This window comes from Nycticebus coucang, chromosome 2, assembly GCF_027406575.1.
Source record: "Nycticebus coucang isolate mNycCou1 chromosome 2, mNycCou1.pri, whole genome shotgun sequence".
Classification (NCBI taxonomy): Eukaryota; Metazoa; Chordata; class Mammalia; order Primates; family Lorisidae; genus Nycticebus; species Nycticebus coucang.
Window position 1 is genome coordinate 18,459,103 of NC_069781.1, and position 25,233 is coordinate 18,484,335.

Sequence of the window (25,233 nt, forward strand, 5' to 3'; positions counted from 1 at the left end):
AAGCACTTCTTTTCCATTTTGTTTTGAGGATCCTGTTCCTCCCATTAGGTCACTGGCTCCTAAGCCTCCTTGTTGGTCACTTCTCTGTCCGATAGCCCTTTGGATAATAAAAACATAAATTGTGTAGCAATTATAATAGCAGATAACATGTACTGAACGCTTACTAGGTGCCAGGGAGATTCTGAATGCTTTTTACATACAGTAACTCATTTGAATTCCACACCAACCCTATTCAATAGGTAGACATATTATTCTATTAAACAGACAAGAAATTGCGGGTTAAAGGGTTAGTAATTTGACCAAAACTGTACAGCTACAGGACTCCAAACCCTCTGGAGCCTGCACTTTTACCCCGGCTGGGTTCCTTTAACATTCTCATCATTTTTCCTCTGACTTTCTTCCCCTCCACCTGGTAGATTCAGCAACGTTTCCTATTCTTGCCTAATCTTCAAGGAACTAAGACTCTGCATTGCTGATTAGTTGAAATCACGAGGGGCGCAAAGTAAGCAAACCTATAGAACGTGCATTGTGTGGGGATCTAGGTCCGATAGGGCCTTCTGTTCTGCTTCAGGAGAGGCCCCATGTTAGAAAGCCCAGCCTGCATCTCCGGCTCAGCGCCGGGTCTATATTCATGTCTGACTCCCTGTACCCTCGCCCTTCCCCGCCTCTGGTGGTCTCCGGAGAACTTTGCACCCCCTCGGCTTTTCACTCCTACATAGTGCCTACCCAGAGAAACACTTGCTTCATCCTGGGAGGTTACGTGAGCTCTCGCCTACACACGCAGAGAAACAGCGTCAAATATTCATAAAGAGTCACAGGGACACCAGTGGACCCCGGTGGGCACCTCCCCTGTCAAAACCCACACTCGGATGGATGCACACGGCCCTGGAAGCGCCCGCGTACCCAGAAACGCTCAGATGCTCGCGACGCACACAGACACAGACACGCTCTTGAACACCACGAAGCCCGGTTTGCGCGCACACACGGTCCCTCTGGATGTTCATACGCGGAGACAGGCCACCCTATCCCCAGGCCCGAGAAACTCCCCGGTGGCTCAGCTTCAGCCCACCCAGGCCGCCCCTCCCTCCAAGGCGGCCTCCCTTCTCTTCCCCTCTCCCTACACCTCCTCCGCCTAAAGATGTACAAAACACTCCTCAGAATAAAACCCGGAGCCTGGCTCCTCCCTCCCCGCCTCCCAGCGGCCGCTCCCCCATTCATTTTCGCCCGTCGCCGGCTAAGTCCCTCCCCGCGCCTAGCCCGGCCTCCGCTCCGCCCCGCCCGGAGACCGCCACGCACTTGGACTTCCCTCTCCATTCGCCAGCCGCCTCGCTCCCGGTCCCCACAGCTGCAAACTGATCTGGCGTGGGGGGAGGAGGAGGAGAGCGCAGACGAGCGAACCAGGGAGAGAGGGAGAGAGCGAGCCAGAGAGAGAGCCGGGAGGCAGAGGGAGTAGTGACCGCCTTCCGGAGCCGGGATTCATGACTGTCCTCGGGACCAGCCAAGGGGACTTTGCGGCTGAGTATGAGCCAGGCTGCTAGGAGCCAGGTACCCCCACGTCTGCAGTCCTCGCGCCGTCCCCGGTATGCGAGCTGGACGCAGGGCTCTCCCAAGTTCCCACCGAGCCGAATAAAAAGCGTCCGCCCGCAGCTCTCTGCCAAAGACGGACATTGACTCCAGGTAAGGCGGCGCCGGGTGCAGCGCCCGGCAGCCCAGCTGCCCTTGGAGTCGGCCCCGGACCGCATTCGGGGCGCCCCAGTCCGCCCCCGCCCGAACCCCTCCCCCTCTCGTCACCCTCGTCCCCTCTTCCCCGGCTGCGCTGCCGCCTCCCAGCCCTCTTAGGTTGTAGGAAGGGGGTTCTCGTACCTGGGGCTCAAAGGGTTCCATGCGGGTTTTAGTAAGTGGCGCGTGTGCCCCGGCGCGCTCCCGACGTGTGTACCATGGTGGGAACTTGACGCGGTGCTAGTGTGTGTTTGCGTGTGCAGCGTCGTCTGCGCTTGATGCGTGTGCTTGTGTGCTGTGTGTGTAGGGGAGGGGGCGAACAGCGAGGTCCTATAACCTACTTACGGTGCGATGTGTTTGTGCATGTTTGTACGTATGTGTTTGCTTGTGTGCGCTTGTGTGTCTTTTTAATTAGGTCTCTCCAGTTTACACGGAATGGGATCCCTACTATAGGATCACGTAGCCATCGGGAAACCCGGGGTGGACTTCCTCTTGGGGCTCTGGGCTTGGGGTATGGAGAGGATTGTGGAGATATACATGGCACTTTATTTAGACCGATGTCGGTATCCTGGAAGGAAAATTCCTCCAAACGATGGAGTCTTGCTACACTTGGACCCACCGTTTAAGATGAGAGGGAAATGACCAAACCCTGGAGCAAATGAGACACTGTCACTTTAAATTCTGCACTGGGCAGACTCCAGGATTCTGATGGGAATTTGGAGAGGCTGGGTATTTGGTGACAGAGACAGGGGAAGTCTGAGGTGGGTTCCTTATCTGGGGCTTGGCGAGTCTGGGAGGGAGACTGGCCCTGCCTCTCTGTGTGTAGTCATAACCACACCTCCAGCTTCTGGTATTTTGGAGGAGGATCTGGATAAGTTTTCACGGACCCCCCTCAGGGGAAAGGAGAAAGCGACCTGGGGGACTTACCAGGGTCACATGGTCTCAGAGGAAATTTCATTTGGGGGTAGCTCTGGGTGTCCTGGAAGGAGATGGATGGGGCACTTTCCCTTGGACAGACTCCTCTTTTCTTCCCCATTTCAGTCAGGCAAGCCCCCAGAGAATCTCTTCTTAAATGTATCTACCTCCTCAAGGCTCCACTGGAGTTAGAAGAATCCTGGGAGCAGGCAGAGCGGTGGGGTGTGTGTGTGTGAGTGTGTGTGTGTGTGTGTGTGTGTGTGTGTGTATGCGCGCTTGCGTGCTTCACTACTGAGCTACTGAGGAAGACCTACAATTAAAAAGGGGACTTGAGTGGGGAACTCATGACAGAATGTGGCAGTAATTGACTTGTCGATTTGTACTTCACATCTTTTGCTTGGCTCCAAAATGCTGCCAAGGGCAGGAGGGCCTTGGGAAGGATTTCAGTTTAAGGAAGACACCAAGGCCCTCTTTCCTCTCTGCTCCACCTGCTAGGAGGCTTACTGGGTAAGACCCTTGGCTACCCTGGCTAGGTACTGTTGGGGTTGGGCTCTGAGGCCAGCTATTGATTTGATTCTCAGCTGCCTCTTAAAGGCTTACCCTACTCAGCAAAAATGCTGAGTTTTACTGCTGTTAGCATGGCTTCCAGACTCGGCAGCTGTTACTTCCAAGGTAAGCGGCAGCCGTTCTGCTCTCAGACAGGGAGGCTAGGAGGAGACAAGGGCTGTGATGCTGAGACTCAGCCTCTTGTCTACCTGGCCTTGAAGGGATCACCAGAAATACTTCTTGTGGAAAAAACGTGTGTGTGTGTGTGTGTCTGACTTCTGGGAAAGATAAAAGCAAACACATGTTTTCAGGAACCTGCCCTGGTGGGTGGGTTCTACCTGAAGGAATTTGCAGACATACCATTCTCTAGCCAGAGGCTGATATCCCAGGCTGCAGCCTGCACACAGGCACAGAGACTCTCCTTCAGGAAACTTGTGTCAGAGCAGCGCTCCCTAGTTCATTTTGGGTAGGGGGTGTGAAGGCAGAGAAGGAAACCCCATCTTGGGAGCTGCTCTCAATTTTTCTTTTCTAAATCATAGATGATCAAAGCAGGAATGAATATTAAAGAATAAAGAGGCAGGACTCTGGCCCTGTGAAAGGATGAGAGTTCCCAATATTCTCTAGCGAGTTGGTGGCATACCCAGGACTAGAACCCAGGTCCCCTGTTAGCTGGATCAATCCCCTTTCCACACCACCATGCTGCATGGAAACTACACATCGTTCCTTACCCCCACCCTGCAATCCTACTCCCACCCAGGACAATACTTGTCTTCCTCCACCAAACTTGTCATTTTAGAGCTGCATTTTAAAGCTTCTCCTTCTGGAAACATGACTCCATAAGGGGCCCAATGTCTCAATCACTGTCCCCACTACACACACACACACACGCACACACACACACACACACACACAAAACTTAGATTCTTTCTCCAATGTCTTCAGAGGAATTATCCACAAGCAGGAACCCAGTATAACTGGTAAACAGAAGCCAGCAAAGCATCTGGGCTGCATCTGATCTCTTTATCAAGGACTGTCTTGCTTTCAGGAAAGAAAAATACACATTCACTTAACAATGCAAGTACTTTAGTCAAATTTGTATTTTATATTAAGATCCCACCCCTGTATACTTATACATAATTGCAAGCACAGGATCGTATGCAAACACGCATGCATACACACACTCATACACATACGTGCACACAGATTAGAAACCTGTCTTACTTGCTATATTCCCCCCAAAGAGAATCTCTTTACCAAATTGTGTTCCCCAGTATAAAGTATCACCTTGTGGAGACTGGGACTCATAGCTCCTGAAAGAGGAAATGTAAAGCCCTGTGAACGAGAGGCCTTTGAGAAGTCAGAATAGGGCTCACTTAAAAGTGTCTTCCCAGACTTCTAGATGCTCGTTTTGGGGTGTGGGTGAATACTGAGAAAGATGGGGGGGGGCGCAGGTTAGGCCCATCTGCATTAGAGCCTTTTCCACGCAGGCTTTTCTTGGGCTGGATGGCATGTTAGCTCCCAGAAGGGGGAGCTGTGACTCCATTTCAACCAAGGAGAAATAGTTTAGATAGATTCCAAGTCAGCTGTTGGGCCCCCGTTGAGTTTAGACCGCCCAGCTCAAGCTGCACTGAATCTCTTTGCAGCAGTACAGATGGGACTGTTAAAACACCCTCCCCTGTTCAGTTCAAATACGACATCTTTGTTTTAGTGCTTGCAGGAATTTATACTATTGACCACAAAGTACTCTATTTCTCTGAAAAGGTCTTTACCCAAAGGCCCTTCAGTTGTGTGAGGAGATATTATTTTAATTTGCCTTCTCTCTCTCTCCACCCCCTCTCACTTTCTTAGATGAAATGACCGGTACATATCACCTGTATAGGCCATTATGATTAGACATACCTTACCCTTCTTCTTTTCCTGTTTTCTCTTTGCTAAAGTCCAGTTTGACAGATTAGCTACTGAACTACTACTGATAATCATGCGGAAGGTGAGCTGGGGGTTTTGTGAAGAAGGCAAGTCTTCACATGCTATTTTTTCCTTCTGATTCCCTTCCGTTCTAACATTTCCGCAAAGAATATCTTTATTGTTCTTTCCTCCATCTCTTACCTGCAGCCTCCAGTTTTTAAAACCCTACCCCTATTTCAACAGCAGCTACAATGGTCTTCACAGAAGTCTTCTCAGGGCCTTATTTGGGAACTAATATCTTTCTCCCTTATTTTTATATCATTTTACTGGAAACTATTTTTAGCTTGTCCCTGTTTTCCCTGCTTTACAGCTCCATGGGTAGGGGTCTGTCTGACTTTCTTTAATATGCTCTTCTTAGGAGCATCTCTGTACGCTCAGGAACTGACATATATCAGTTGCTCTATAAATATGTGAGTTTGCTTTTTATGTCCAGTCTCAGTAGTAGCTGTCATTGCTCTCTTTATCGCTCATTCTTTCTCATTGACAACTGCTTCATTCACTTCAAACAATGCAATTATGGTACAAAGTTTTACCACCTGTGCCCATGGTGTAGAGATACTAATGATAATAGAGATAGATGAAATTACATTCTACTTGGCAGTTAACATCGCCCTACTGTGTTCCAGGGTCTTTATCTTTTTCTCCCATTTCCTCTTTCTGTCCACGCAGTGAAGCAGATGTGTCACCTGCTTCATGTGAAGATGAAGTTCATGCTGATTAGGTTCCTTGTCCAAGGTCACATTCCAACAGAGGTAGAATTTGAACCTGAGTCTTTCCCTCCTTTCCACATTCCTGCTCTTGCCACCATACAGCTGACTTAGTAGCAATTGTTATCAATGGATGACAGGATCAGGTTGTTCAATAGATGCTGGAAATAACTGCGACCTATCATTAGCTATTATGAATTGATGGTATGAAGGTGTCGTGGAGTCATTGGATCAAAGGATCTCTGTGTTTTCTCTGACAGGTTTCTCTAAAGAAATCTCTGAAGGTTTCTCAATAACCAAACCTTTTCCCTTGTTTAGGAGAGAAGAATCCTTTTTGTAATATCAATAATACATGGCCATTCAATCTCAGTTTTTGTACTTTAAGTGATAGCAAGTTCATTGCCACATGGACCAGCCTGTATTGTATTTGGAGAGCTTTGTGGGAATATTTTCTGACTTCAACCCTAAATCTGCCTTCCTTCTGTATGTCCCTAAAATTACACAAGTATGATTCTCTTTCAGTTATCAATTCTTTACATATTATGGAAACGTAATTATGTCATTTTAGCTATTTACTTTCAAAGCAGAAGAGCCCTTCTCCACAGCTCTATCTCCATAACTTCATTTGGAGGCCTCTGAGCACACTAAAAAATAATCCTATGGGCATTCTCTGTTTCACATTTAAGGTTTAAAATGCAAAAAAGAGGAAAAAGATGACCTGAAATTGAGGGAATATTTATTCATTCATTTATTCAACAAATATTTATTGTATGCCTACTATTTGCCAAACATTACTCTAGACCCATGCTGTCAAATAGAACCTTCTTTGATGATGGAAGTGTTTTCTATATCCATTGCTACTGATGAACCAAGTTTTTAAGTTTGTTTAATTTGTATTAATTTTAATTTACGGAGCTATGTGTGGCTAGTGGCTGTTGTATTGAATAGCACAAGTCTAGATATTTGGAACATGGCATACACATGGTCCTATTTTCTAGGAACTCACACTCTTAGGGGGAGAGATGGGCAACAATTGAGTAAACAAACAAACAAGAAAAGTGATTTGATATAACATTAAATGTCACACAACTAATGGGGGTAATAAGCTAGAAAGGTCCGTGGCTGATATAAATTTAGATAGACCAGCTAGGGAAATCCTTCTCTGGGGAGGTGATATTGGAGCTGAGACTAAAATGGGAAGAATCCAATTATGTCATTATGTGGGAGAAGAGCTTTAGAAGCAGTAAGAAGGACACGATTGGACTCACTTCATAGCAACGAGCTCAGGGACTCTACGCAATGAACTAAAAGCTAGTGTGGCTGAAGCTTTGGAAAGAGTAGAAGGACATGTGATAGAATAGGAAGGGTGGGCCGGGGCCGGGCACAAAGGCCGTGTATGAGGGGGAAAGGTCTAGACATCGCTCTCGCTGGCAAGCAGATAGTCTGAGGGCTGAAAAGGGTTTGAGAATTGATGTAAGTCATTACCAAATGCTCTCGATGTCTTTTTTTAAAAAAAATCATGTCTGTTTTAAATTAGTTATTTCAAGAAGTTTTTCTCATCTTAATTTCTCATCCTGATCTGAGTGCCATACCCTGGAAATAGCCAAGTCTAAAGGGAGAGGGAGAAACAACAGTAGGGGAAATGGATGGAAAGGGAGGAAGAGAATGAATACAAGGGGACAAAGTAATTGAAGTCCAGTGAAACAGATTAAAGCTGGAATCAGTTTGGATCAGCAAGTCCATAGTGCACACACGGTGTCTGGGAAAGGCCTTGAACAAAGCGGCTCAGAGGTGTGCTGAAGACTCCGGGTAGGTGCTGGCAATCTAATAGAATAAGTCTGAAAATCCAGAAATAATTATCATTCATGTAGACTGATGATCGTCATTCCAGAAATTCCGTGAGTGTGTGGGGAAGAGGGAAGCCTAAATGAAGATGTTGAGGAGGGGGTGGCAGTGACGGTTAAGATTTTGGAGACCACAGACTGTCTCTTTTTATTTTGTATTTCCATTCGTTCTAAATTCAGTACAATAAGCCCACAGAGACTCAGGGAATCTGACTCTGGTCCTGGCTCCTACTACTGTGTATCTGGACTTTCTTAAGAGCATCTCTTTCCCTCTGTGAGCGTCCCTTCCATAATCCGAGAAGGATCAAACCATGGCTTGCCTTCCTGAAGGCACATTGCCCAACTCTTTGGAAATGTTGGGTGGCAAAGTTCTTGTAAAAGCAGAGGAAGACACACACACGGTGGCCATGTTTTAGCATAAGGTTTAGTTGTCAAAATAAGCAATTTTTCAAAAATAAGCAAATGTCAAAGATAAGCAAATCTTAAAGAATGCATACCTCAGAGCACACATTGCATGCTGAGTGGTGGTGAGAGGGATATCCTGTGCCACTATTACAACTTTTCATATCACAGTGATTAAGCGTTAACATGAAACCCACCATCATCCTGGAACACAGAAGCCCAAAAGGCTGCCTAGAAGTCCACAGACAGCCCTTGCTACTGAGGGGGCAAAGAAGACAATTAAGCAGATAATGAGGCTGAGGAAAAGTGAAATTAATTTTTTTCACATGAGGGTGAAGGGAATCTTTGCCTCCCAAGGGATCTATCTTTTGGAGATTGCAAGTGGCCTTAAGGAGAATAGACTGAACCAGACTGCGTATGAGAAAGTTAAGAGTGGTAAATTACCCAGCCTGCCTGCTCTTTACACATAGGCATGGAGAGCCTCGTGAGGACACAAATATCTATCATTCTGAACAAATTCTGTTCTGCGTTTGAAAAGGTTTTCTCACAGGGTGCAAAGCTGTATACAAAAATGTTGAGCCTATCTTGGGAATAGTTAAAAGCACTATATTCCCCCAAGGGTGGGAGGTAGATTCATAAGGCAATTAACAAAAGCAAGATGCAATCGCTTTTTGTGTAAACTGCAAAGGTCGGAGCAGCAGGGCACCGAGTAAATGGCCCATCTGAACAGTGAGAACCCTTTGTAAGGGTTAACCCAATACTGGCCCTGGGAGGTCTCGAAGATATAATTTATCTGGCCTTTCAAAGGCCCTGCAAATGAGCCAGTAGGAATGTCAATGAGAAATAATGAATCCTGGGGGTAAATGTGGAACAGCCCAGTTACAGAATACAAACTGAATCAGATGGAGGAAAGGCAGACATCCAAGATATGATTGCTTTTTGGAGGACTCATCCCCACTAAGGAGTGAGTTCTCATATCTCTGTTCTAAGAATTAGCCATCTGAAAAAGTAGATGAAACTCTAAGACCCTATGGGTTCCTGAAGTCTCCAGACCCCCCAGATAAACCTGAAAGGGCACTCCTGGAACTGTTACAGAGACAACTGCCTTAAGTATGTTTCTGTTCTCTTTGGTGGTGCATACGCTAAAATTCTCATGGACCTTGGTGGTTTCTAAGTTTGTAGGCACATCATAAGGAGCCTTGGCTGGCAGCATAAAACCTTCGGCACAAGTGCGGGACCATTCAAGGAAGAAAATCGGCACTTTGGTATGTTTAGGAGTATAGGGGAAAGATCAAAAAAATAGATTATCGGACAAGGGTTGGTTTTGCTGCTGGAACATATTTTGGAGACATTCCAGAAGAAGTGGTCGACCTCATATGCTATTGCCAGAGATAGCTGAGGCATGGTAGGGTTGAGCAGGGTCATAAAGAGTTTTTTTTTTTTTTTTTTTGTAGAGACAGAGTCTCACTTTATGGCCCTCGGTAGAGTGCCATAGCATTACACAGCTCACAGCAACCTCCAACTCCTGGGCTTAAGCGATTCTCTTGCCTCAGCCTCCCGAGTAGCTGGGACTACAGGCCATAAAGAGTTTTTTATTCTGGGTGTCAGTAGGACTGTAACAGTAAAGCCTTCCTAATGATTCCTGAAAAATATTTCTAGGTCAGCCACAGTTTTGCTTCCCCTCTCCTAATAGTGGATATGAGAATTTGAGGGGGTTCTACAAGGATTTTCACTCATAATATTTAAAGATGGCTGAAATTCTACTATCTCTAAACAATTCCTGGAGTGTGAAAGGGTATATGCCAAGCATGTCACATATCCCCTGTGCTGTAACGGGTACTTGTTCATGTTTAACTTGTTTATGTTAAACTTGTATGTTTATCCATCCATACATATCCTGCTGAATATTCTCAGCAAGCTCAGACATGGGTAGCATTGTCCCCACCTCTTCTAGACATGGAGAAACTGAGCTCAGAATTGTAATGCCCCTTGTCCAAGGCTATGCACTGCCTCAGTGGTGTATTGGTGAGTTTTTGAATCTATTTCTGACTTGCAAGTACAGAGGGTGAAAGCTGGGGTGTGATAGAACATGGATACATGCTCTGCCACCAACTAGCTATCTCACCTTGGGCAGACTACCTAATGCTCCTGTGTCAGTTTTCTCATCTGTGAACAGGAGGACAATAGTAGTAACTCTGTAGAGAGGCAATTTGGAGGTTTAATGGGTTTATATGATAGACGCCCTTAAACAATGCATGGCAGATCATCAACACTACATAAACATTAACTGTTACTACCTTTTAAGTAACATTAACTGTTACTACCTATTGTGTGAGATGAATCATTGCTCCTAGTCTTAGGTATGTTCTCAAACTGGAAATATCATGTAGGAAACAGATTATTATTAGGTTCAAGTCACTACCTTGCAAATGAGCTCACATAATCATTTTTACCAATCATCACTCTCCCTTTCCCCATGTGGCAGTGAGATAGCGGTGGTTAGAAGACAGACTGAGAATGTAGGAAAAGGCATAGAAAGATGCAAAATGACAGAGGCAGATTCGTTTTCTCTCTCTCTTACCACAGGCCAGAAACCAGACATAGGTGTAGAGACCAGATACAGACAGACGACGGCCATCTTTAACATGGCCAGTTCAATTTTTCTCTCTCTCTTTGGCTTTCACATAGAGATTCTTTCCTCTTTAAGATCAAATAGCATCTGACTTGGTTCTAGAGCCCTAGCTGTCTGTAGCTCATCTGGTTGTACTTCTGGGACATTCACCAGACGCATCAGAGAGGGTGGCTGGTTGACATGAAGGACATGTTGACATGTGACATGACACATCAAGGATGTTCTTGTGTGAAATATGTTATCATCCTCCTTCTCCTGATTCCCCTCTTCATCATGATCGTTCATTTATTTTTTTAAGTGTTTGCGTGTCTTGACATGCTGTATCTCATTTAACCTTTACAGTAATAACTCTGAAGTTAGAATTATTCTTTCCATTTTCTCAATGGGGATATTGTGGCCCAGAAGTGAAAGGATTTGCTCCAAGGTATGCAGTAGGTGGCAACATCAGGTCTTAAGCCCACCTAAGTCATCTGCTACTGTACAGAATGTGCTTTCATTGAACTACCCTCCATTCACTCGCCAGTTGAAGGTATTGTCCTCGACTTGATGGCCCAAGTTGAGGTTGATTGTTGCTGCTTGGTCTGTATCGTTTTGGGCCAGGTCAAGCATTTCAAATCTTCAAGCATTCTGTCCTGCTTGTTCTGCTTTCAATCTGAACTCTATACATGCCTAAAGGCATCCATCTTCCGTGTTCCAGATGTTATAAATGGTGTCATTAGATGATGGATTCTTAAATATCCTTAATAATCTCCATTTTCCCTCCCTTCTCCTTTCTTCCCTCCCTCCCTTCTTTTCTCTGTCAGCATCATGAATATCTTCTTCCAGGGCTTTCTAGCTGCCAAAATCATAGCCTCTTAAAATAGTAATTTAACTGCACAATGCCTTGGCAGGAAACTTTAGCTTAGCATGTTTATTTGGACCCTTAGTTCAAATGCTGCTGACACCAGGACCAGTGGTCATGGAATAAACTACTTTCTAACTCTGGGCCAGAGCAAAGGCCAACATCTTATGATTCCTGGCAATAGAACTATCAAAGCCAAGTCCAATAACACAGCTCAGGAAGTAGCAGAGTGCAGGTAGCATGACTTACGACAGCCAGAAGTTGATATTGCATTGTGTGTGTGTGTGTGTGTCCCTGACTCTGTCCTTGTAGCTGTCTTTCATCACTCACACACTTGTGTGTATAAAGAAAGGAGTACTGACCATGGCTGAGAACAGGCAAGAGGGAGAAGAGCAGTAGATAAGTAGGTGTAGGGGAAATATAACACACACATACACACATACATGATACCAAAAATGTATGCACAGTTTAAGAAAGGAAAAAAACTGTTAAAATTATAACACTCAATAAATACCAAATAATAAAAGATGAATGCAAGTTATATCGGCACCTTCTATAATTGCAGAAGTCAAAGATGACTTGTATTACAAATTTAGTACAGTTTTCCCCTTTCTTAAAATGTGTACCAATGTTTTTCCATTCTATGTATTGTACTGCATACCTTGGAGCAGGTGTATATACACATACATTATATATATATATATATATATGTGTATATGGGAAGTACAAGGCAGATTTCTTGTTCTTTAGTAATGGAACATGAGTCCAGATATGGTCTGAAGATGGCCTACTCTCAGAAGATAATCTAGGTGTGGGACCGTTATCTAAAAATGGAATGGACAATGCATGCGGCCGGTAAACGTATAAAAGCAGCCTGTTCTGTTTCCCCAGTAATCAAATAAAGGAAAGTAACAGTGTGATGCCACATAGCATCATCAAAATGGCTTTTTTATTTAATGGCAGTGTCCCATTTTAGTAACAATGCAGATGAAAGGACTCTCCCATGAAGCACTGGTGAAAATTCACTGAACCCAGCTTTTTATGAAATGTGACTTTCCTTCTTTGATTAAAAAAAACAAAACAAAACAAAAAACAGAAAATTGTTTATTGAGCACTTATTCTTTGCCAGACACTCTTCTAGAAGCTGTGAATACAGCAGTGAATAAAACTAAGTCCTTGCCTTCTTGAAGCTAATTGAGAAAAATAGCTAATATATAAATAAACAGGCAAACGTACAGCGTATCAGATGGTGATAAGCGTAAGAGAAAAATAGAACATGAGTAGGGAGGTAAGCCATGTGGGACAGATGGTGTGGGGAGAGGGGGCTTGCTGTTTTCCGTAGGTGGGTAGGAGAGGCCCTCGCTGAGATGCTGACATGGGAGCAGAGGTATGTGGGAAGTCAGCGATAGAGCCAGGCAGATATACGGGGGCAGAGCCCTCCAGGTGAGTCAGCAAGAATAAAACTTCCTGAGGTAAGGCTGTGCTTGGTGTAAGGAGACCAGTGTGGCTGGAGTGGACTGACTGGTGAGAAGCAGGAAGCAGCGAGAGGTGGCATTATCAAGGGAGCAGGGGTTGGGTCTCTGCCTCAGTCTCTATCATCTCTATCTTTATTTTCATATCTGTGTCCTTTCTATCTTTTTTGAAAGAAGGTGCAAATGCTTCCATTTTTAAACATTTCTCATTCTAAGAAGTCAATTAATTAGATACAATTTTGTGAAGAAGGACCTTTATCAGAATGTTTGGGGAAAAAGAAAAAACAAAACAAAACAAAGAATATAACAGAATATTCCACAGTCCTGAGGAATAATACCCGGGAAGCACATATATGTGTGAGAAGGTGGAAGGACGATCAAGTGTAACATCTGTGAAATGGGGCTAACAACACCCACCTGCTTTAGAGTGTTGCCGTAAGAGTGTCACATATATAAAGCACTTTGCAATGTGCATCATATACAGTAAGTGCTCAATAAATGGCACTTTTGACATTTATAAACATCAACCTTATTTTGGTGAAATACTACTTTTAACAAGCGTCAAGTGCAAAATGTCATAAAGAGCATGACTTTTTAATAAGATGGACTCTAATATTTGGGTGGTTATCTGAGGGTGATGGGTTATGAGTGAATTTCATTCTCTTTCATGCTTACCTGTATTTCCTAATAACTCTTTAATGAATGTGAATTTCTTGAGTAATCAACATTTTAATTAGTAGGATGTGGGGGAATCAGTGAGCAGTGTGTGATAGGAACAGGACCCAAAGCAGAGGAGCATGCTTTAATTCAGTTTTCTAAATTTCTAAGTCACTCATCCATCCTAAATTAAATTTAAATGGACTCTGTAATGTATTTTTTCTTTTTTGTTTGACCTTGGCCTGAGGAATAATACTCATAAAAACTGAAGCTTTTCTAAGTGATTTATACTTTCTAATGCACATGAAAGTAGCCACACACCTTTAAATGAAAGCTGTACCCCTCTGTGTCCCTTGGCATCTTTTCATGTACTGGCCATACTTTGTGTATCACAAATTGGAAGCATGGCCTATGGCTCCTACCCTGGTGTCAGAGGACTTTCACCATCACACCGACTTTATTTTTAATTTGGGGTAAATAACATCCCTTCTGCAGACCTCACTTTTCCCACTGGTAAAATGAGGGCTGAGACTGAGTAAAGGTCCTGGAGAGCCCACTGCAGCCCACTGCAGCAGCAGGGAGGGGCTGAGTCCATGAGACTGGATCTCAGACAGTCCCGGCTTGCCCCCTGCCTCTGAGCTGCTCCATTTTATCTGCTCTGCTTTATTATACTTTTGTGTAAGATTTGAATAAGAGGTTCTAAGCCTTTAAAAAATGACTTGAAATCGTTGGTTTAAACTTTAAATGGTCTCTAAAATGGATTTATGGGCGACAGATTTTGTGCTAGATTAAGTCATTGTACTGAGCTCTTCGGGAGACCAAATATGACTAAGACGCATCCCCAGGGCTTTCGTGGGAAGAGAAGGCATGTGTAAGATGGTGCCTTAGTCACCTTTTTAATCACAACGCGAGGCATAGAATTGCCATCAACAGATGAAATGAATTGAAGCTGGTATGTGCTATATTTAAGGCAGCCTCTTAAAGAAATGAAATATTTGCACAGGAAACCTTAGGAGAAAAAGCGTGTTAGTTCAAGTTGCCCATAATGGGCTTTGGACAGGCAACAGCGTTGCTCAAGGCCCTGGAAGGCTGTGCACTTCTGGAGGGGGAAAAAGAAGGGCATTTCGGGTAGAGGAAATAGTAGACACTAAGATAGGACCCCAGGTGTGTGTCTGTCTTTTGTCGTAGAACCATAGAACATAAAGAGCTGAGCTAGAAGGGATCTGAGGAACCATTACGCAGATGAAGAAACTAAGGCTTTCTCAAGGGCCGGCTGCCTGGGCAAAGGAACGCTGAACCTTTTATATGATATTAAAATGTCTACAAGTGCCTTAAAGGCTTTGACAAGGCCTGTAGTAAACTTAAACCCTTTAACTCATGCTTTCTTAAAATTATTTGACTTCAGAATTTCAAATTTCACAATCTATTTTCATTTATTTTTATTAATGTTATAAATAGTATACTTTATGAAAGTCTACATGAGATAAATCTATCTTCCATAGAAAAATCAGAATATTATCTGTGTGGAAAAATTTTGTATAAGCAATTCTGATCTTCTACATTATTTCAGAAGTGGCGATTGTATTAGGAAAATTATTAAAGAGCAGTAAGAGGGGAAGTTTCCCAGTTTAATGGAAGTTTTACCTCTTTCTGCCTCCCTCCCTCTCTGTCTTCATTCTTTCCTCCCTCCTTCTCTCTCCCTTCCTCCCATATGTATCATCCTTCTTTACTGTTTTTCCCTTCCTTCCTTTTCTCCATCACTCTTGTGGTTTATTCTTGCTTTTTTCTTATCCATCCCTGCCCCTCCACCAGAAAACCTTTTTACAAGGAGCTACTATGTCTCAGATTCTGGACAATCTTTGGTAATCATGACATTTTCCTGATCTGAAACTACCACCAGTGTGATAAGAAGACAGATATGCCATTTGAGAAAATATAGAGTAGCTGGTGCTGAAGTCGGAGCATACGGTTGGTTAGGGAGCAGATATGAGGTCTGTGTGTGAGCTGTGGAAGTTTTGTAACCAGCTGGAAAAATGGGGGACACCATTCCAAACGGAGAGTGGGGGAGGAAGAAGTTGGTTTACCAGGACTAGAGAGCAAGCTGGAAGTGAGGTGAGACAAATAATCTGTAAATAAAAACCATATGGCCTCAGGGTTTAGAAAATTGTTGATAACTTTTAAGACAAGGATGGACTTGAATCAGATATGGGATTAAGAAAGATGTGGGATGAAGGGGAGCAGTGAAGCCTGGGGTCCCTGTGGTAGGTTATGGTAGTGGCTGAGACGACAAGTTGAAGATGCCTCTCTAGACCAGGGCAGTGTCAGGGGAGTGGAGGGGCCAGAGAAACACTGTGATGGTGATGGTGGGTCAAGGGGAGAGGGGGGAGTTCAGGATGACTTCCTCCAAGATTGTTCCAGATGAAGCTCAGCCGCTTTCTCTAAATAATGTTTCCAGAAACAGCAAGGTCTCAATTATCTCACTGTGGGGTTTGAAATTCTAAAAATAAATAAATAAAAATAAAAAAAGTTCTCAAAACAAAATTAAGTTTAATTTGCTTTAATTGAAAAATAAACACATGCCATGTACAACACTCTCGAGAGTCGGAGGAAGGGTTAGAAAGTGAAACGAGCAGTTGGGTGTAGAAAGTCCTCAGTTACTGGCTGTCCTGAAATGGGAGCTGGTATGGATTGAAAAAATAAATTCAGAGTTAAACTCAGGAGCAGAAAGCATGCCCCTCTTCTCTGTGCATTGGTTTCCTCAATCTCTTAAGATGTTGCTATTTTTATTACCATTAAGGATATTATATGGTGGTTGTGGAATGAAGGAAGGTCAGGCAATTTGACCCTTTTTCTATCAGTTTAATCAGTGATCTTTGCTAAGTTGTTTCATTTCTTAGGCTCAGGCTACTTATCTGTAAAATGGGGATAATAGTCATTGTATCATCGAAGTCCGATGAAGACTGAATAATTAATAGACTTGCAAGTTCTCAAGTACTGTTTAGAGATGACAGAAAAGGATAAAGAGAAGGAAGGGAGGTTGAGGGAGATTAGAAGGAGGTTATGGACAAGAAGGAAGCAGGAGAGTACTATTGTGATTCTAGCCAACTCATTAAACCACAGTATTTACTGAGCGCCTTCTACGTGTGAGCCTTGTCATAGATGCTGGGAATAAAAGGGCAAGAAACAGCGCAAGCTTGCCTCAGTGGCGCCTATATTCTAGCAATAAATAGTCTTCATCATTAGCCTCAGAATGAAATAAAAAGAGAGAATTGGGCTAAGGGAGGTGTTTGTAAAGTCTTGAAGTGTGTTTTAAAAGCCCATTTTGCTATTGGGCATTCTTTTCTCCCACATTTAATACTTTGACCCTGACTTAGCTCCTCCTGTCTCACAGGGAATAATCTGGCAACCTGATTTTGGTATGGAGGTGATGGTAACTTAGAATTCTAAGGGCTAATGTCAGATGCCTATAATACTGGCATTTATGAATCACAGTTGTAGAATTTGGAATCTATCAAACTTTAGAATTAGAAGCTCTTACAATAATAAAAATTAGGACTCAGACTCTCATAGTGTCCTAGAATATAATATTCATGGAATATAAAAATCAAATGTTAAACGTTGTAGAATTATGGAATTAGAGCCTTTCAGAAGAGAATGGTGTTTGGTAATTATCTGGTTCACCCCCCTTTCTAATTTGAAGAAAAATGCTAGTATAGCATTGAAAATATAAATATTCTTGATCATAAGTGTATAGAAAAAATATCCATGAATGATATATGGTGTTTAATGTAATTAATGGTAAAGACATGGTCAAGCGCCACTGATGGTAGAGGCACGTAGAGCTTATAAAAGGCCTTGGCGGAGTGATTGTTGACTTTGCTGACACCGAGGACAGACACTTACCTTGAGTAATAGAAAGCTTGAAGTAAAATGGCATTAATGACTTTGTTCATTGACCATCTCTACTATAATTATTCATGTTGGCCAAGTCTATCCATGCTGTCACATTAGAAAATGTGAGTATTGGTTTACTTTTCTAGGACTATAAGCTTCTGGAGGGTAGGAGTGAAATGATGGCTGTATGATTTCCATAGGGTTTCCAGAAACTACTTTGCAAAGCTGAGTGCTGTGGCATCCAGGCTGATTATCTTTTCCCTCAGAGCTTCCTTTTGTGCACACGGGAAGAGCTATTGTTGGTCTGTATTCTTGCTCGTGTTTCCTCTGAAGCATTGGCTTGTACTGCCGAGATGGTTTTGTTCAGAACCTGGCATCATTTTGTGTGTGGCACTAGTTTCCTTTACGTTCCACGTTCTCTCACAGGACCTCGATTTGATGGCGTGTCTTGACAGATACAGGAATAACCTGGTTTTAGAAGTGTGTAGAGTGAGTAGAGCTCTTTGTTCTGTAACATGAAAGCTGGGTGTGTGTGTGTGTGCTGCTCACATAAACTCTGAATCTGGATGCTTTTGATGGAGTCCTCAGTGTGTGTTCGTATGTGGATAAACTTGTGTGGAAGTGAATGTGCTTTAGAATAGCACAATACCGCAATACATAGGTGGTTCTTGACCCACATGTGTTGAATATCTACCATGTTTCTGATAATGATGTGCGTACTTTTGTGGATTTCAATATATTTGATTTTACAACTTTGAAGTAGGTATTACAAGGGTTTTTTTTTTTTTTTGGAAGATGTGTTAATAAAGCTTTTACAATAGAAATGACCGGGGCTAGTATTTGAAATGGAGTTTGTATTTTTGAGTGTGCTGGTGTGCGGGAGCAGGGGTGGATGTGATTGTTGACTTTGTGTGTGTGCCTGTGTTCATGGACATGTGGGTACACACAATGCTTTTTAATGAGCATTTCTTGGCCGGGTGTGGTGGCTCCCCTGAGGCAGATCACCTGATCTCAAGAGTTTAAGACTACTCTGAGCAAAAGAGAGACACTATTTCTACTAAAAATAGAAAAAACTAGCCAAACGTGTGGTGGGTGCCTATAATCTCAGCTACTCGGGGGGCTGAGGCAAGAGGATTGCTTGAGCCCAAGAGTTTGAGGTTGCTGTGAGCAATACTGTGATACCATGACATTCTACACAGGGTGACAGAGTGAGACTCTGTCTAAAAAGAAAAACCAATACTTAACACGTGTGGAGATACACACACACACACACATACACACACATATATATTCTTATAGTAAATATGTACACACTAGCAGAAACTCTAATCACCCAGAAAACATATCTATGGGGTTAGTCTTGGGACCAGTTGACTGTGCACTTAGTGAGCTGAAGGGGAAGAGCATCCAAGAGACAGAGGATGGCAGCTTAGTATAAATTCATCCATGCTGCTGACATGAGTATGGGCATGTCCAGTGTTCTATACCATGAGTTATTAGCCCCCAAGAGCTTTTTTTCCAAGTAAGTATATCCAGGCCCTGTGTTCTGGCAGCCTTTATCCAGAACATTAGTCCCCAAATGCTGGTGTGGGTCCTCACCACATGCTGCACATTGACAACAAGATTCCAAGGTCCTCAGTGGATGGTTGGGACTCAATATTGTTTAAAATGCACCCAACTATGCATGTTTCAGGGGATCCTGCAAATGTACTTTATTAATTGCTCGTCTAGACAATTAAATATTCTACAAAGATGGAAGAAAAGGGAGCAAAAGGAGGCCGATGCCAGAGGTGTTCCTGATGCAGAAGTTCAAGGAAGAGAAAGTGGTGAAGTATTGGGAAGAAAGGGCTGCAGAAAGAGGAAAGTGGCACGGGAGCAGAGCTGAGGTCGCCTGCCTCTGTGCATTCCCCTCTCCTGTGCTTCTCCTTCGCACAGTCCTAGCTGGGGGCTTTTCTCTGGCTCCGACCCAAACCCACATGAATCTCAAGCAGCCTGACACCCAGGCAAGCACATACACATTCCGCGTCCACTGCACTGATACTTGGAGGGGCTGAAATAGAACTTTGCAATTCTCCTTCACTTTTAATTAAAAAAAGATTTAGGCCAACCCTGGGTTCCCGGCTCTGTTTAACTGAGACTGCTTTTAACCGTTGCTGTATTTTTATTGTTGCAAATGTGACGCACCGATCCATCTTCCTTGTAACACTTCTCGGTTTCTGCTCCATCTGCTGAAGAGAAAACATTTGCAGAAATCTCTCGGCTTCTCTCCAAGTGCTGAAACTTCAGTGGTAGCAGAGAGCGCAGAGCAGGAAAGAGGGCTGGCTATTGGTGAAGTGGAGAGATCGGTAAAATCTGTCTCCAATATGTTTTTGATTATCATTTCTCAAACTAACAGTTGTCCCGTATATCCAGCCAGTGCCACCGTGCTCCCCGGTTTGTGTCTAGGAGTTCTGCCCCTGCCACACTTTGATTTTTCCACTCTCCTTTACAATAGAGCCGTCATATGTATTCTCATTTTCATCTGTCTCCTATTCTCAACAAGCTCCCACACTGGGTTTTTCTAATACACTGTTATTAGTTCTTCCCAAGAACTATGTTTTTGTGTGGAAGGGGCACGGGAAGATTTGGGTTCAGGTCCTTTCTTTGCAATGTTTTAACTTGGCAAACAACTCAAATGCTCTGAGAGTAGATTTCCCCAGGAGGTTGTGAGGGTCAGGTAGTTCAATTGCAGCACAAATAAATGCTTTGCAGACTGTGAAATGCTACACTCACACTACGTCCACCAAACCAAGCCAGTCACTTGGCAGTTCATTTTGTTTCCTTATTTATTTATTTATTGGCCCTTTGCTGGATGATTACTATGCATCAGCCCCTGTTTTGCTGTGTGCAGTACTGTGATGAATAAGGCAAAGTCAAAAATCCCCCCAAAGCCCACATATGTGGCTGCATAATAAGTATTGACACAGACTCATAAATGAGCGGCTGTTTCCTCTTCCTATGAGACCAAGGATTTTCAAAGAGGGGATAGCCTCCAATTGAATATTAAGGTCAGATCTAGAGCGTTGATAATACAAAATGTTGGTAAGCAACAGCAACTCTCATTTATTGCTAGTGGGAATGGAAAATGGTATAGCTATAGCTGAAAATGTACCAGAGTCAAATGTTCTCTGACTACAGGATCTAGCAATCATGTTCCCTGATACTTACCCCAAAGCAATGAAAACTCTGTCCACACCAGAACCCACAGACAGTTATTTATAGCAGCTTTATTTGTAATTGCCAAAAACTGGAAGCAACCAGCATGTCTCCCTTCTGTAGGTAAATGAATAAACTGCAATATCCACACAATGGGATATTATTCAGAATTAAAAAGAAATGAGCTATCGATCCTCGGGAAGACATGGAGGAAACTTAAATACTATCCCTACATGAAAGAAGCCAATCTGAAAAGGGTATATACTGTGTAATTCTGACTCTGCGACATTCCGGAGAAGCAAAACTATGGAGACAGCAAGAAGATAAGTGGTTGTGGGGAGTGGAGAGGTGGAGATCATAGATGGAGCACAGGCTGGGCATAGTGGCTCCCACCTCTAATCCTAGGGCTCCGGGAGGCCAAGGAAGGAGGTTGCTTGAGCTTAGGAGTTCAAGACCAGCCTGAGAAAAAGCAAGACCCCATCTCTACTAAAGGTAAAAAAATTAGCTAGGTGTTTTGGCAAGCATGTAGGACAGGTGTAGTCCTACCTGTTTCAAAGCCTGAGGCAGGAGGAGCACTTGAACCCTGGTGGTCAAGGTTGCTGATACCATGGCATTCTGTCCTGGACAACAGAGCAAGACTCTATCTCAAAAAGAACAAAAAAATAAAAATAAAAAAAAAGATGGAGCACAGAGGAATTTTAGGGTAGTGAAACTACTCTGTAAAATACTGTAAAGGTGGCTTCACATCATTACACATTTGTCCAAATCCCTAGAATATACGTTAAGAGTGAACCCCAAAGTAAACTATGGACTTTGTGGTGATAATGATGTACCAACGCAGGTTTCATCAATTGCAGCACATGCACCACTCTGGCTGGGAATGTTGCTAATGAGAAATGAGATGCAAATGAAAGGATAAGGGTATATGAGATAACTCTGCACTTGCCTCTCAATTTCGCTGTGAACCTACAACTGTTCTTCAAAAAATGTCTTAGAAAGAAGAAAACAAATAAGAGATTTGTTAGGTTTGCCTGGGGGACAGGGTAGCCAGAGCATTCCAAGTGGAAAGAACAGCTTGGGAAAGAGTTGCCAAGGGGTAAAACAGATTGGGGCTTGCTGATAATACCTGCAGGGAATCTAGAAAGCAGGGGCAGAGATGATGGGAAGGGAGTGGAGAGAAAGAGAGACGGGGGATAATGAGAAGTGACAGCACATAATGGCTCACATGTAGAGGTGTGAGGGAGCTATGGATTAGGGTGTCATCAAGGAATAGTGCAATAACAGTAATCCTAGTTGCCTTTTACTGAAAACTTGTGCCAGGAACTGTGTTAATGGTTTACAGTCATCATTTCATGGAATGCACACAAGTGTAAGCCCATTTTAAAGAGGTGCAGTTTGACTGATGTGTGAACTGAGGTTAAAAGCGTCAACATGACTTGCCCACATTCACACTGGTCCCCACAGCTTGAGCCAACGCCAACTCTATCTGCCCGTTGTCTGTGTTCTTAATCTCCTCCTTGGCCGTTTCAGAAATGTCTGGATAGCTCTGGGAGGGAGCTAGCAAAGAGGGAAAGGCTGAGCAGGCAGCAGATGGGGTCACCCCTGAGGGGAATACAAATCCCTTGGGACTGTGAGAAGTCACTTAGCGCAGTGGGTTCCAGCCATAATGCCAAGCGTTTTCAGGGTGATATTTTGGGTCAAGAGTGAGAAGTAGGTTTATGTGGGCAATTCTCTGCTGCACCTGAGGAGGGGATGGGACTCTGTGAGAGAGCTAGGCCCTCTGGCTTCTCTTAATTAACATCCTTCACATTGAGTCTAGTGAGTTCTGTGGAGAGACCTAACATTTCTGGATAATGTCATGGAAGCTGCCTTCTTTGACAAGGCACCAGAGACAGAACCCCAAAGTGAAAAGGCCATAAACCACCCTGTAACCTTTATTTTTTCCTTCTGTAATTATATTTTTATAGCATTTTAAGTTACTTGAAGGGAGAGCCATAGGCTCATAAGCTCTGTGGTCTGAAATGCCTTTGGGACTCTCATTCTTTTCCTCAGTTTGTGAATCCCGTGCCCACACCTCCCACTTCAGCCTCTTTCTATCGCACCTGCGCCTGTGGGTCTTTTGTTTTCCGTGTGTGCCTCTCTGTGCTGTTATATTTCAGTCAACTCTTGCAGGTTGATGGCTCTTAAATGCTCTTCTAGAATTTGGTGTCAAAATTCTCTTTCTTTTGAGATTATATCCTCCCTATTTCATGTTGTCGGTTAAAATGTATTTTCTCTTACAATATGCTGGCAATGGCGATTGTACGTTCTGTTTTGTTAAATGCCCTTTCCTAGAACAAGAAAATCCTGATTTCATGATGGTTCAAAAAAATTCATTTTACAAATTTAACTTAACCATGGAGTCCAAAATGTTGATGTTGATGCCATAAGTCACACAGAGCAAGTTTGTTTCTCATTCCACATTTGACGCTAAAATATCATCATCACATCTTTGTGTTTCATTAGCCCCTATAATATCTTGGTAATGTCTTGCCTATAGTAGGTCATCTCTAATATGTTGGTAAGTAAGTGCATCTCCAGGCAATCAAAAATGCACTGAGTACCTTTCCTATGTCTAGGCCTATTGCATGTGGTAAAACATACACTTTTATAAAGAAATTTCAGTTTGATATGAAGATTACAGTCAAGGTTTTAGAATTGAGAATGCTGAATGGCTAAGAACTTAGGTTCTACAACAGGGCTATCTGGGTGTGAGTTCAGGTTCCCCCTCTAATTGTCTGTATAATCTAAAGCAACTCACTTACCAATGTAGAGCCTCACTTACCCTGTCTGTGAAGTGAGTGTGACCCCCAAACTCTTAGAATTGTGAAGATTGCATGAGCTTAAAGCTCTCAGAGTAGTGCTTGACATAGAATAAGTGCTTAGTAGACATTAATTCTCCTCAAGGATTACCCGTCAGAAATGGAATGGGGAGTCCAGGTAGCTCTGCCACTTATTAGATGAATACACTTGGACCAGTCACTTGACCTCCTTGTGTCAAACCAAATTAGGAACTGATGGTCAGTAGGACTTTAGAAAAAGCTAATGTGCATAGGATGGAGGAGTTCCTCCAGGGCAAGGAAGCTCAAAGGAGGACTAGGACATTGGTACGAAGAAGACAGTAAGATGGGCCACTGACAAAGGTAAATCACCCTTAGAATATTAGAAGCTATGTCCTTTCCTTTTTCTAGAATGTTCTTTGAAGAATTCATAAGATCATTTCTTTGGGGATGGGAATACTGAAACTATTGCAGTGGATGGGGCATTCTTTTCTATAGAGACACACAGAAATAGTAGTTTTCATTCTCCCATAATGAAGCCCTTCTTATTGTAAGGGAGCTGATGAAAAGCTGAAACTAAAGTTGAAAACGGAATTAAGAGAACTTAAGTTTTTAAAATGATCTTTTTCAGGGTCTGGTATTTTTTATCAAGTGTACTTAGAACGAGATCAATGTAAAGGGTTTTTGCAGGATGCAAGTGGTATCAGATGTATGTGCGTGTGAATATTCAATGAGATGGGCCCTGTGGGCACTGTGGCTCTCTGGAGTTCTCCTGTTGCCAGAGAATAGGCTGCCATCTGGGTACTACCTGCATTCAAGATATTGCATGGATTCTTGTGGATTTCCAGAAATTTGTCAACAATGCCTTTTATTTATTGTTGTGCAGGGAAGAAATAAGTGCTAGAACATTAAAATTATGAGAGGGAGCTGATCATGTTGGGAGTGGGGCAAGAAATCTAAATTCTACTTTTTTTTTTTTTTGCAGTTTTTGGCCGGGGCTTGGTTTGAACCTGCCACCTCTAGCACATGGGCCTGGTGCCCTACTCCTTTGAGCCACAGGTGCCCCCCCCCTTTTTTTTAAATGTGCTTTGGGGATCTTGGTTAGGGGATCTTGGTAAGCCACTGTAGGGGCAGAGTTAAAAAAGGTGTTAGGCTTGAACAGAAATGCTGAATGAGTAATCTGATTTAGTACCCCTCCTTGTGAAATAAAGATATTGACACAATTTGGATGATGGCTATGGCATTTGAAGTTGACTGTGTGGTCTCAGAAACTGGGAGGTAAGTTCATAATCTCAGCCCTGGGTACCAGGTAAGCATTTTAACTAGAGCATCTTGCAAAGCCATCCATCCACCCACACATTCATCTCTTTATACAATTGGCTTGTAAGGATAGGTTTCTCTTTGTTCTAGAGGCAGAGGTTAAAATGAGAAAGTTATATACGTTTCTGCTTTGGCAAAGTTTAATCAGTTAACAAGTTGCACACCTACTGTGTGTTAAATGCCGGAAACATAAAAGTGAATGACAGTATGACCTTTCCTTTCTAGGAGATTACAATTCAGGAGAAAGAATAATATAGTGTAAGTGGAAGATGGGAGTGTTAGAATGTGTATATTTGTGTGTATTT

General features: G+C 43.2%; 1 protein-coding gene across 1 annotated transcript in view; it reads left to right on the forward strand.

Annotated features, from left to right (window-relative positions):
- The first annotated feature begins 1,277 nt into the window (after nt 1-1,277).
- The window catches only part of BRINP1 (BMP/retinoic acid inducible neural specific 1), a 192,052-nt gene continuing 168,096 nt past the window's right edge, over nt 1,278-25,233 (forward strand). The window contains exon 1 of the mRNA XM_053576437.1: nt 1,278-1,677. The gene's annotated coding sequence lies outside the window, so the exon portion shown is untranslated. The remainder of the gene's footprint in view (nt 1,678-25,233) is intronic.